Here is a 12,342-nt window from a genome sequence, read left to right as displayed (position 1 = left end):
CTTCTTCTTCTTCTTCTTCTTCTTCTTCTTCTTCTTCTTCTTCTTCTTCTTCTTCTTCTTCCTTCTTCTTCTTCTTTCCTGTGCTTTTGTTGGGAACAAGCAAAAGAAACTGGTTCTACCTACTGCCGTTTGTTTGTTTGTTTTTCCCCAGACTCCTTTAATCATAGAGGGAAATTAAGTTCAAGGTCCCAGGCCCTAGGGGAGCTGGGGACTTCCCAATAGCTGAACAGCTTCTGTTGTCTTCTATTCCAGAGCACAACTGTTCCTAAACAACATTCCCACTATTTTGCTTTGCTCCCCCAAACATGACTGTTCCTACCTAAAATAGAACAAGTGGATTTGATTGGTTGGGCTATAAAACCTATATTCAGTTGACGTAGATCAACCACATAAGGAAAGAAAGCCCTTATCCCTAAACCCTGATTGGTGGGAAAAGGTAACAATAATTTGGCACACATGTTTGTGGTTTGCAGGCTTAAATACTCTGTGATATTCTGGCTCAGGGTCACAGTTCAGCTCCCAAGTCGGTTCTGTGGCCCTGATAGGTCAGTAGCAGCTTGACTAGAAATACATTTTTTTTAAAAGATTCATATATTATGTATACAGTGTTTTGCCTGCACTGCAGAAGAATGCACCAGATCTCATTTTAGATGGTTGTGAGCCACCATGTGGTTGCTGGGAATTGAACTCATGACCTCTGGTAGAGCAGTCAATGCTCTTAACCTCTGAGCCATCAGTCCAGCCCCTAGAAATACATCTGCATTGACCAGGTGTTTGAATTGTAATGGATTTAAGTGGACTCCATAACACTTTAAAATCTGACTTTAGCCCTGTGCTTCTCTGACTACTTCCCACCCCAATCTCTGCCCACAACAGAAGACGAGAGAGGAAACAGGAGAATCAGTAGCTCCTGATATGGAGGAAAATGGGTCAAGAAACTTTCTGGCTCTGGAGCAGGTCTCAGGAGGAGAGAGAGAGAGAGAGGAAGGGGGGAGAGGAGAGGATGAAAGGGGAGGTGAGAGACCATAATCTCCAGTAGTATCTATTAAATAACCTGAGTTTGATGCCACTGTTTATTCAGCATGAGGCTCCAGCTTTGCTACTGATGTATACAAGTAAAATGAGGGCAGCACATGGAAAAGTCACTACCCCTGCTAGTCAGCTTTCTGTTACTGTTACAAAATGCCTGAGGCAGATCATCTGAAGGGAGAACAAGGTTGCCTTTTGCTACAGTTTCAGTCCAAGATCAGCTAGCGAAATAGAATATCATGATGTCTTCAAGTGTGCCAGAGAACACTGTTCTCATTGGTGGTCAGAAAGGAGAGGATGTTGGGTACCAGGTCCAAAATACACTTTTCAGAGTCACTCTTTTGAGAATTCCTCCAACTACACCCCATCACTGAAGAGCTCAATTAAGCTTGGAGATTTGTGTTTGGTCATGCAAACCAGGCTGGCCTGAAACTCCCTATGCAGCTGAGGACAACCTAGAACTTCTGATCCTCCTGCCTCTACGTCCTGAATACTTGGGTCCCAAGTGAGCATCCCCATGCCTGGTTTTTAGAAGTGCTAGGATCTAACAAAGGACTCTGTGCATGTTCAACAACACTTTCTCAACGGAGCCGCGTTCCAGCCCTCGGCTGTGAACTCAGAAGAGCGGATGTGATGTCATCGCTCTTCCTTGTTCATTACAGTCCTGAGAACCACTCAGCCACTCAACACAGGACTTGCCAGATGTAAACCATAACCATTATGAAGTCCAAATACAGGGCTCTTTCCTTTTGTCTTACCATACTGATAAGAATTCAACCCTGTGGTCCCAGTGAAATACCAGGCAGGCAGCCTAGTTTATTACGTTTATTTGTATGTGTGATTATGTGTGGCTGCATGCATCTGAATTTGTACACGTGTGCATTGCAAGCTCTACTACATGTGGAGGTCAGAGGACAACTCTCAAAGGAGTTGTTGGTCCATCCTTTTCTTCTAACATGTGGGTCCCAGAGATAGAACTCAAGGCATCAGGCTCGGCAACTGGGGATTTCTATAGGTGGAGAAGTAAGACATCCACATCGACATGGTGACATAGAGGCTCCCGTCCATGTACTCCTTCCTACAGTGGCTGCATTCTGGGGAGACTGTGACATCACGCCGAGGCCCCCCATTCTAACTACAGAGTGCACAGTACTTTTTTTTTTTTAAGATTTATTATTTATTACTTATACAGTGTTCTGTTTACATGTATGCCTGCATACCAGAAGAGGGCATCAGATCACATTATAGATGGCTATGAGCCACCATGTGGTTGCTGGGAATTGAACTCAGGACCTCTGGAAGAGCAGTCAGTGCTCTTAACCACTGAGCCATCTCTCCAACTCCGCACAGTACTTTTTAAGTTCTATTGGATGAGGATGCTTGTTGTAGGGTATCCACCAGAGAAGACTTCTCAGACATGGGTTTAAACCAGTAGAAAGTCTTTATTGGCTGGCTTGCGACTTGGTGTTCAGGAACCCAGAATAATGCCAAGCCTTTCTTAGGATGAGCTTTTTAAAAAATATATTTTATTTATTCATATTAGGATGAGATTTTTTGAACAAAAACCATATCCTGGGTTGGCATAGTTCAGTTAACAAGAACACTCACCTAGAAGCAGAATTACAGAAGCCAACAAGCAAGGTCAGTACCTTTAGAGACTTTCCCAGAACTGTGGACTTGGATGAATTAGGTCTTCATATTGACAGGTAGAGCTATCTATGTGCTGAGTTTTATGTCCTGAGTGGTACTTCCATCCTGGAATCAGTTATGCTAAGGTCTGGGGGCCTGTTATAATTCTGAAGTGTGAATACTTTTCTTAGTGAAAAATAGACTGAAAAAGAAAACCAACCCCCGCCCCCAAACCAAACAAAACCCTAGGCCCACATAAGAAAGGGATTCTTAGAAGCTTCCTGAACAGAGAGTGAAGACGCACCAATGATCCTGCATGGAGGAATCTAAGGCACCTTTGGGCTATAAAGACCCCATTGCAAAAACATTAAAATAAATCAAACCAATAATAAAAAAGCTCCATGCATTAATGACTTTTCTTGGTGCTGTGGCAAAAGGCCAGAGAAAAACAATTTAAGGGTTTATTTGGCTCACAGGTGGAGGGTCCAGGCCACATTGGTCAGAGTAGCAGGAGGCCGCTGGTCACGCTGATCTGCAGCTGAGAAGCAGAGAGTGGTGAAGGCTAGTGCTAAGCTTGCTCTTCCCTTTTCAGCCCAAGGCCCCATCAATGTGTGATGGTGCTGCCCTCACTGTGGGCCTTCTGGTTTCAGTCCAGGATCCCATCAATGTGTGATGGTGCTGCCCTCACTGTGAGTCTTCCCGTTTCAGGCAAACACTTCTAAAAACACCATAGGTATAGTCCAAGGTGTTTCTACATCCAGTCAAGTTGACAGTGTTAACTGCCTCATTCCCTTAACTTCAGCATGTCCATGGTCTGTGCTCCCGCAGGAGGCCATGTTGATGTCTGTGGTCTGTGCAGTCATCAGAAATCATGTGGAAGTCCATGACCCATGCTGCCACTAAGTGAAAAGGGTAAGGAAGCTTCTTTTGCAGTGAGATCGAGAACTGCAGACTCACCGTTGAGTATTGGAGACATAGAAGGCTTCTGTAATGACCTGAGCCCTCCCCAAAAGAAGCAGTCTAGACAGGAAACCACTGAAATGAGCCCTTAAAACTTATGCTATGGATTCAGAAGGGTAGCTCTTCACCATTGATGGCTTCTGGTGTGGGGTGGTGAGGAAGGACTCAGTTTTTGTTAACGGGCTGACCACTGGGAGTTGACAGTGCTGTAGTGAGTATATGGGCAATTCAAATGGATTTAGTAATTTTTTTCTTTTCCTAAGAGGAAGTCACAAAGGTGTGGGTGGGGTGGACCTGGGAAGACTGAGAAGTGAGTGTGATGGGGTACAGTATGTAAAATTCCCAATTAATCAATAAAAATGTTATGCCAGATAAAAAAGGAAAATTCTTTATTAGCTGGCAGTAAAGCCTAGAATTAACAGTGGAACACGAATAGCAAAAAAACATAAACTGTTTATCATCAAACAGATTGAAATTTGTCTCTATGAATGTATTTTGCTGATGGTACTGTTATAGTTGAAGACAAATATTAAGGTTAAAATGAATATTAAAAGTTAGGGTGAGAGGCTGGAGTGATGGCTTGGCGGTTAAAAGCACTTGCTGCTCTTCCAGAGGACTGTGACATGGCTCACAACTGTAACTCCAGTCTCAAGGGGTCTGGCCTTACCAGGCACCAGGTACCCATGTAGGGCACACACATGCAGGAAAAGCACCCATGCTCATAAAAATAAAAACCAACCTTTTTTCAAAGTTAGGGTTAAAAATGGACTGAGATCCCTGAGCAAGGAAAATAAGAAGGCTTGGAGCTGAGAAGGAGACAGCCAGCCACACTGACCAGACAAGAAAAAGAATGGTAGAAAAAAGTGACAAATATGACTTCCATCCTAATAGACTTTGACTGGCACCATGGAGCCTCCCTCCAGAGGAACACTAGTACGTCGTAGAAAATAAAATGGCTATTGGTATTTATTATTAAATGCCTACAGTTATTACAGCAGTTATTGTTAACCATTACCATATTAATAAAAGACACAGACAACAGGTAGAATTTTAAATAAGCCTTGTTTCACCTGGGGCTGGGTAGACATTACCCACTAAGCTACCTTGTTACCTCGCAGCCCCACATCACAGGCCATTTGCTTCAATCATTCCTGTCTGGGCTGCTTGCCATCCAACGTCCCCATAAATGCTTGCACGTGCTCTCCATCCGGGCTGTTTCTCTCCTAATTCAGAGTAAACTCCTCCTGGCCGGGTGGTTCTCTCCACACTAGTCCATGGCAGTCCTGCTTCCTGTCTTCTCTCTTACCTGCCTCTCTCCACCTCACCAGAGAGCCTTGGCCACCCCCACCTCATTTCTGCCCCATCCAGGTGTGTAAGCATTTTATTGGTCAAATAAATTTTATTGGGATTATTTGGAGGCAAGGTTACACAACAACATTTGGGCTACGTGATAGTCTGCAAGCAGACAGCAAGCAGACCTCCCAGGGAGTGAAATAATTAACAATCAAATACAAAGCAGACCTGGCTGTTACATTGGTAAGGCACCATTGCTACTTTACGAATTCTTCTAACAATCTAATTGCAACAACAACAACAAACCTCACTTGCTCTGCCAGGGAAACCCAACATACCATTCCAGACAAGGACTGAAATGCGAAGTGGCAGGAAAACTCAAGCTGGATCATGGGAGCTGTGCCCCTTGATGGTCAGCCGCCCCTGTGTGGCTGAAGGTCATGGCAGCTGCAGCGAAGTTCTTCCCATCATGCATCTGAAACGGAAGCCTTGTGGATGCGGCCTGGCCATCAGAAGCGTCACCTGATGGGAGAAGAGAGCTGACCCCTGAAAGTCGCCCTCTGACCACACATAAGTACAACCCCCACCCTCTCTCCCGGTCCCCCTCTCTCCATAATAAATATTTCAAAAGGAGAAGAAATGAGGGCACCAGGGAATTTACCGACACAAGTACACAAAAAAAGTCTACGGCCGGGGATTGCAGATGCAGGTGGGTCGCTGTGAGTTCGAGGCCAGCCTGGTCTACAAAGTGAGTCCAGGACAGCCAAGGCTACACAGAGAAACCCTGTCTCAAAAAACAAAGAACAACAAAAAAAGTCATTTTACCTCAGAAACATGCCACCCAGCTTATACATGTCCATAAAACTGTTGCTCTCTCCTTGGGGCAGTCAGCTCCAGTTGACCCTGGAGAGCTTTGTTTGGCTTTGTCACTACACAACATTTGGTAAATGAACATCTGTCCACTCTCGACGGAATTCATCCCTTCAAAAACACAGGAGCTGAGAGAACCAACAGTGCTTCTTAGAATTTACACCTAATAGAATAAGGGTGATTATTTTCATGTACGATATTATTTTATGACAAAATTCCAGGTTCAAGCTGAAATCCCAGAAGCTTCTTTATATAGAGGCATCAAGGGGCTGCATAGTGTGACGCCCGCGCCACCGCAGTACTGAGTCGAGGGTGAGGGGCTGCGGATTTAACTCATGTACACACACACACACACACACACACACACACACACACACACACAGTGGTCCTTCGTGCTAAGAGAGCAGCAGCCACAACAGCAGCCGCGGCAGTGGTTTATTATTCTCCTTCCAGTCCAAAAGGCCTTCTTATAGGCAGCAAAACAGGAATCCTCCTCCCAGGCGAAATCCCTCAAGAGGTAATCGCACACAGGAGGAAAAGTCTCGAGGAAGGGAGGGGCATGATCTCAGAGCAGTAAACACGACTACCTAACCAAGATAAACACAGAAGTGGAAGCTGCTAGAAACAGGACATGAAACAGCAAGACAGGCAGGCAGCCCAGTCGGGCAAATGGGATGCAAAGAACCAAAGGCTGCCTGTACTGTGTGGCTCTCTCCTGCATCCCCTGTTAGGGCATCCAGGAGCCTGGCCTCTGAGAGACTCTCCCTCCTCAGTTAATCCTCTCTGGAATGTGTGATGGCCCAGGAAGTTCTCAAGCATGTAGTTGAGAATCAAGACTAGCCATGAAGGCCAACACAGTGGCATACACCTGAAATCCCAGCTCTCAGGAGGCTGAGGCAGGGGATTGCATCAGAGTTCCAAGGCTGGGCCATACAACAAGACCTTGTCGCAACAGCCACCCATCTCCCAGCCTCCAGGGGAAAAAAAAAAAAGAATGATTGGGTAGCACACGCAAGGTTAATTAATGGCTGCATGCCCATAGTAATGCCACAGCTGAGATGACACCACAAAGACTGTGATCTGGGAATTCTAAGATCTTACTAAATTAAGTTGAACATCAGAGGGTAAAGGCGAAATTGAACTGACAGCTTCAAGTTCAATCAGCAGAAGCAGCCAGGGCTTCACATGTCTTTCTTGTATGATGTAGATTACCCACTGCGTTAGTTATGTTTGTGTGGCGGTGATAAAAATATCTGACAGAAACAATTCAAGGGAGGGATTGTTTCCGTTTGCTTATGGTTTAATTTTTTTATGAGTGTGTGGGCCTGGAACTCAGAGCTCTGCTGCCTCTGCCTCCTGAGCAGTGGGATTAAAGTCCTGCACTGAAACCACCCTTATTTAGGGTTCCCTAGGGTTCACTCTGTGACAACATGACTCTGGGTTTCTGTGTCTATGTTAAGGCAGAGCATCACACAAACCTGTGCAGAAGGGCTTCAATTTTTTTCTCTCCTAGGCAGAATTGTGTTTAATAGAACACTTCTGAAGACCCATTTTAAAATAGACACACAAACACACACACACACACACACACACAAACAAACAAACAAACAAACAAATAATAAAACAGAGACACTCTCAAAATGAAGAAACCATAAAAACACAAAACAATTCCTAAGGGAAAATCAGATCAAAATTATACGTCAATTTTCAAAATAACCTGCAAGTTGTTTCCACTGGTCAGGCCATCAAAGTGACAGAGTCAAGCTGCTGTTCACCCAAGAGCCAGTTGTTCTCCATCTGCTCAAGGTCCAGGTTGCCATGGCTATGGGCAGAGGCCCTCCTCTCCAGCAATGGCCTAGCCACTGCGGTCCCCACTGCTTCCACCCTCAACTGTACAGCCTCTGGTTTCATGGAAGCCCACACACTGGGTCTGGTAAGCTGAAACCTGGGATTCTTTGGGCTAGAGGCAGCTGGGAAGCTCTGAAGGAAAGAGGCGGCCATTAGTGCCACATCTGGGTGTGGCAGATGGATGAGCTCCAGGTTCAGGGTTTGGAGTAGAGAACCAGCAACTCTCCTCTCATGGAAACTCAGATGACCTCTCTAGGTTTCATAGGAAGCCATGCTCGAAGTAGCCAGAACACAAGACCCTTTCACCATCTCCTAATGATGCTACAATATTGGAAATCAGTCAAAAGTGTACTGCTTTGGCTAGACATGAGCTCTCAAAACGCTGAAACATTACCTCCACCTCTTTCTCAGACTCTCTTACCTACCCACATACCTACCTACCTACCTAACCTACCTACCCACATACCTACCTACCTACCTACCTACCTACCTACCCACATACCTACCTATCTCTTTACCTATCTAGGTATCATTATTTATTTATGTATTTATTATTGTCTGACCTTATCTCTGTAATGATTACATAATTATCTTCTCTCTGCCAAACTCAAAATACTCCACTCTGCAAGGTCCCTTCCCACACAAAGAACTAAAACTCTTGAAACTTGGCAGGAAAAAAACAACACAAAACGAAACTTTGGTACAGAGTTTCTATCATTGTCTAACCTTGTGGATATGACTGTGAGAGTCTGACACTGGTTCTCATGAAAATAACTGCTTGCCTGTGATCTTGTTTGGTACATTAGGCAGGTTTCTTATACAAATAATCGGCATACTCCTAACAACAGGCTGAGATCAACCTCCTAGAAGAAGAAACATGTTCTCTTAGACCCACCTGCCTTCCTTCAGTTTTTCCATGGGCCCTTCAGTTCTTCCTTCATTGATTCTTTCTTTTCCTCAGAGTGTCAGGGAATCTTCTATTGCTGTAAAGAGGGCCACAATATGGCAACACTTTTCAAGAGAGCATGGGATTGGTGCTGGTTTCCATCTTCAGAAGTTTACTGCACTCTCATCATGGAGGGCAGCATGGTGGACACACACTGACATGGGGCTGGAGGAGGAGCTGGACATCTACATCTGGATCCCCAGGCTGCAGCAAGACACAGGCACTGGGTCTGGCTTCGGGTTTTGAAACCATAATATGCAACAAGTCCCTTCCCTCATCACCCTTCCTCTAACATGGGCAGATCTACTCTAAGACCCAACTTCCTCCTGGTCCCTGTCCCTGTGGACTGAGCCTTGTTTACCCCTTCAGCACAGAAGGACCCTTGTCATTCAAAACACCACACTGGTCTATCACAGTCTCCACATGAGTTGGAAATACAAATCCTAGCACTAGTAAGTAAAGGTGAGGTTGCAGATGTCCTTTATCCCAGCACTTGGGAGGCAGAGGTAGACAGATCACTGTAAGTTTGAGGCCAGCCTGCTCTACAAAGTTAGACCAGGATGGCCAAGGCTACAACAACAACAACAAGAAAATCCACAAGGGGTGGGGGTGGGAAGAAAAACAAATACAAATCTTTTCTAGGAAATGCCCGCTCTATCAGTGGGCATGGTCAAACTACCGAGGAAAGCTTAGCAGGAGGAGAGGTTATGGCCTGAGATATACACCTACATACACACGCTCATACACACACACTCTTACAGTCACACACGCACACACACATGCCAACACATAAACACACACAAAACAGGTAAAAATGGCAGACAACAAGACAGACACAAAGGGACAGGAGAGAAGTAGAAACAGTTTCACACAACAAAAGAAGCCATAAATCATGTGAATAAACAAACATACTAGCCAGGTGGGTGTGGCACCCGCCTTTAATCCCAGCACTCAGAAGGCAGAGTCATGAAGATCGTTGTAAATTGGAGGCCAACCTGGTCTACAAAGCAAGTCCAACATAGCTAAGGATACACAGAGAAACTCTGTCTTGAAGAACTAACCAACAAACAAACACACAAACTATGATGTTTTCTGTGGAATGTTTATGACACACACAGAAGAGAACAAATTTCCATGCGGTCTTAAATGTTTATTTTATGTTTTTGTTTTTTTTTTATTTGAAACCAGTTTTCATTTTATTAGCCTTGGCTGTCTTCTACTTGCTTTGTACAACAAATAGGCCTTGACCTCAAGCATCTGCCTGCCTCTGCCTGCTTACAGCTTGGATTATAGGCCTGTCCAACACATCCAGATAGCCTAGATTCTCAGCGTACACAGAGAGTCCCCAAGCTCCCTCTGCCTCCTGAATGCTGGGATTCCATGCCTGAGCCAGTAGGCCACACAGTCCTCAACTTCTCACCCTGCCAATGTAGTAGAGAAAGAGCTGTCAGCCCAAGGAATGAGGGAAATTAGATAACCTCCATATTACAGTTGGACTGACTAATCCCCTGGTATGTGGGTGTGGCCGGATGAGGGCGTGGCCAACCTTCCTTCTTAAGACCTCCACCTTCAAGCCAGTGGTCTCTGCTGTAAGGTCATTTCCCAGAGAGCTCCAGCAGGAGAAGGAGGCAGAGGCCATTGTCTGGGAGCCAGGATGGCTGAGAGCCAGGTCGGGAAGTCTGGCACTGTGGATTTAGAGATGCTTGAGGTGTCCCCTGGCCAGGGAAAGCAGCCCCTGCTGGAGAAGGGAGAAGAGCAAGAGCCTCCTCACAGTGGGGAGAACACTAGCAGGAGCTCCAAGGCCTCTCCTGGGAGAGAAGGTAAGGTTTGAGCCTGGGTGGGACACCAGGATGGGCTTGGGAAACAGAGGGGACAGGGGGAAGCTCAGGAAGAGGACAGGCTGAACTGCAAGTGCCCTCCCTCCACAGTGCTGGAGAACAGGAGTGCTGTGGGGTGCTAGGGGTGAAGGTGTGGGGGAGGGGAGGCAGGCAGTAAGGCTACCTGTCCTTGCCAATCCAGGGCTGTGGCAGCTGAGAGGTCCATTGGGACTGAATTTTGGGGAGTGTTTGCTGAGCCCAACTGTGAATGTGGCACACCTAGTTACAAGCCTGGGGAACCCTTGGCACAAGAGGGAATTGGATCTTTGGAGACTCCTCAGGATGTCAAGGCGCTCTTGGAGCCTGGCCTTTAGGCGTGTGCTCTCAGGGTTTTTGAGAAGGGTTAGGGACCATTTGCTAACTGCCTCTCTCCCCTCTCTCAATCCCCCCTAACTCCTACAGAGAAGCCAGGGCAGAGTCAGGAGGCCACCCACTGGAGGCCCAAGCAACCTGGGCAAAGCAGGAGTGGCTCCTCCTCCAGAAGCCACAAGGCAAATGGCCACCTTGAAGAGAAGAGGCAGGCTGAAGCACCTCCCAGCAGAGAGAGAGGAAGGGACAAGCCTGAGTCCAGCAGAGAAAAGCAGCCCTGCACAAGAGGTAGGTCTGGCCCTTGGAAGAAGCAGGTGTGAGGGCCCCAGAGCCCTAGGAGCTAAGCAAAGCCTGGAGAGGACACAGCTGCTCCTGACTGGCTGCATGGGCTTTCCAGTCCTAGAGGGCTGAGGGGGTTGTGTCTGTCCTGGATGGGACCTGCCTTTAGGGTTCTGAAAAGGAACACTGGGGTGTGAGGGTGTGTTGGGCTGGGGTAGGGGCTGAGTGAAATCAGTCTGCCTACTGAGTCTTGCCCATTGTCTCTCCCTCAGATTCCAGGCCCACCAAAGCGCATGTCAGGGACAGAAAGCCACAGGCAAGTTCTCCAGTTCGGGGTCGTAAACGCAGAGGCTCTGGAGACACGCCCGGAGCTCCATCCCACTTACCCAAGAGGCACAGACAGCATTCTCCAGAAGCCAGCTCCTCCTGGAGGCACTCAGCCCTGTCCAGAGTCACCACTCACATGGGTGCTTTGGAGGTGGTTCTGGGCTACCTGCAGGCCCCTGGAGGTGCCTTCCTGCCTGTGCCCTCCAGCAGCAAGGAGCCCAGTGTCTCACAGCGGGCCTGGCTCACCTGGCAGCTGTCCCACGCAGGGGCCGCACTGCACTGGGCGCTTCACACAGTCGATTCCATCTTGGCTCACAGGCCTGCCTGGCCAGACAATCCGAGCCACTGGCCCCTTCCTCCAAAGCCCTAGAACAGCACCCACCTCAGAGCCTTGGCTCTGTGTCAAGGACAGGTGACCGGACTGTGCAGGAAATCCAGGAAGACTCCCTGAGACTGGGAGCCTGCCAAGCCTGGCCTGGGGTCGACTTTTCTGCCTGCACATGCTCTTGGAAGCCCTCTTGGAAATCCCATGGACACAGAGGATGAAGTCAGCCAAGGGAGCCTGAGCAGCGTACAGACACCTCCTCCTCTTTTGGACAGGGTCCCTTATCCCACACTGGTGTGGAAACGCCCAGTTGGGCACTAGAGAACACAGCCCACTGACTTGACATGGCCTGGCTGGCCGCAAGCTGCATTCTTTGGGCATGCTAGTGGCCCCCTGTCCCAGCCTCAGGCCCTGTCAACCCATGCACTCAAAAGGCTGGGCTCCTTCCCTTGAGTCTTCCCTGCCTGGCTTTCTCTCTGCTCTGCACTTAGACTCCTCACATCCCCACTTGTCCTCAGGTTAGCGCACTAGATTGCGCACTCCTCTGCCTTGGCTTCTTCATGAAGAACACCAGGGTTCACTCCATTTTCTCTGCGAGAGTCATTCCCGTTAGCCTTGGAAGCTGCCATGGGTTTACTTCATCCGTTGTT

The 12,342-nt window shown here is 47.4% G+C and overlaps 1 long non-coding RNA gene across 1 annotated transcript; it reads left to right on the top strand.

The window, feature by feature from the left end:
• Positions 1-10,149: 10,149 nt before the first annotated feature.
• LOC311593892 lies at positions 10,150-11,376 on the top strand. The gene is made up of 3 exons (XR_014777860.1): positions 10,150-10,395; positions 10,855-11,049; positions 11,313-11,376. It is a non-coding gene; the product is annotated as an uncharacterized lncRNA (long non-coding RNA).
• The last annotated feature ends 966 nt before the right edge of the window (positions 11,377-12,342 follow it).

The sequence above is a fragment of the Acomys minous genome (genome assembly GCF_964271855.1).
Source record: "Acomys minous genome assembly, chromosome: 1".
NCBI classification, from domain to species: Eukaryota; Metazoa; Chordata; class Mammalia; order Rodentia; family Muridae; genus Acomys; species Acomys minous.
The sequence above is the reverse complement of the archived record's forward strand: the minus strand, read 5'-3'. Positions and strand labels throughout refer to the sequence as shown.